Below are 1,790 nucleotides of genomic sequence, written 5' to 3' on the forward strand. Positions count from 1 at the left end.
CAGCATATTGAATGACTGTCATTCACATTCCATTCACCCAGCTCAATGCAACAGCCACAGGTTTAGGCTACTACATGATACTCACATTTTCCCTGTACTCATCATGAGCTTGCTACAACCTACAGCAGCTTATGAATGGAAGTTTACAGTGAAGGTGCACACGTCTAGAGAAAAATGTGAGTAATCAAGGTGACAGACAGTGTCACATTCAAACCACCTTGCACACTCTTGACTGCATCAAGCTGATCTAGGATATAATCATTAGTCCAACAGTTGCTAACTAGAGTTTATATTGGACAAATTCAGTTATGTTTATCCCCAATTTTTTCAACAAAATCGGAGGAATGACCTTTAAAATGACGTCGACAGAGAGGTCTGCCGTGCTTCTAGCTCTTAGGAAACTTTGCAGTATTTAGTTTTTTTATGTGTTATTTCTTACATTATTAGCCCAGAATCTTTTGCGTGTTATTACATACAATCGTGGATATCAGAGTGGCAGCAACTCACTTTCACTATTACGACCAGGAATACAACTTTCCCGAAATGGATCCTTTGTTCGTTCCCCCAGGGCAATTGAACTGATTCCACAGGCCGATCCAAAACTCCGCTGGCGGAGGAGAGGGACTCAGAGTGGTCTTCTTGTCCGAATTAGGAGGCGAGCACACCACCCACCGCTTCCGAGTATATTACTCACTAATATTCAGTCTCTGGATAATAAAGTTGACGAGATCAGGGCAAGGCTTTCTTTCCAGAGAGACATCAGTGATTGTAACATACTCTGGTTCACAGGAACATGGCTCTCTTAGGATATACTGTCTGAGTCTGTCCGTCCAGTCAGTTGGGTTCTCAGTTCATCGCGCAGACAGGAATAAATATCTCTCCGGGAAGAAAGCCAGGAGTGTATGTTTCATGATTAATGACTCATGGTGTAATTGTGATAACATACAGGAACTGAAGTCCCTTCGTTCACCCAACCTAGAATACCTCATAATCAAATGCCGACCGTATTATCTCCCAAGAGAATTCTCTTCGGTTATAGTCACATCCCCTCTGAAGCCGATACCACAACGGCACTTAAAGAACTTCACTGGACTTTATGCAAACTGGAAACCACATATCCTGAGGCCTCATTTATTGTGGCTGGGGTTTTCTGAGAAAAAGGCTGCCGAAGTTATATCGACACATTGACTGTAGTACTAGCGCTGCTAAAACGCTCGACAACTGCAACTCCAACTTCCGGGATGCCTACAAGGCCCTCCCCTGCCCTCCGCAAATCTGATCAAATCTGATTCCTATAGGCAGAAACTCAAACAGGAAGTACCCATGCTAAGACTATTCCACACTTCAAGATTGTTTTGATCACACAGACTGGGATATGTTCCAGGTAGCCTCCAAGAATAATATTGACAAATAGACTGTTATGGAGACTGAGGTTATCAGGAACTGTATAGGAGATGTTGTGCCCACTGTGACTATAAAAATGTACCCTAACCAGAAACTGTGGATAGATGGCAGCATTCACGCAGAACTGAAAGTGGGAACCATTGCATTTAACCATGACAAGGTGACTGGGAATATGACCGAATACAAACAGTGTAGTTATTCCCTCCACAAGGCAATCAAACAGCCAAAACATCAGTAAGAGACAAAGTGGAGTCCCAATTCAATGGCTCAGATATGAGACAAATGTGGCAGGGTCTACAGACAATCACAGACTACAAAAACCAGCCACATCGTGGACACCAACGTCTTGCTTCCGGACAAGCTAAACACATTCTTCACCTGCTTTG

This window comes from Oncorhynchus masou, chromosome 28 (assembly GCF_036934945.1).
Source record: "Oncorhynchus masou masou isolate Uvic2021 chromosome 28, UVic_Omas_1.1, whole genome shotgun sequence".
Classification (NCBI taxonomy): Eukaryota; Metazoa; Chordata; class Actinopteri; order Salmoniformes; family Salmonidae; genus Oncorhynchus; species Oncorhynchus masou.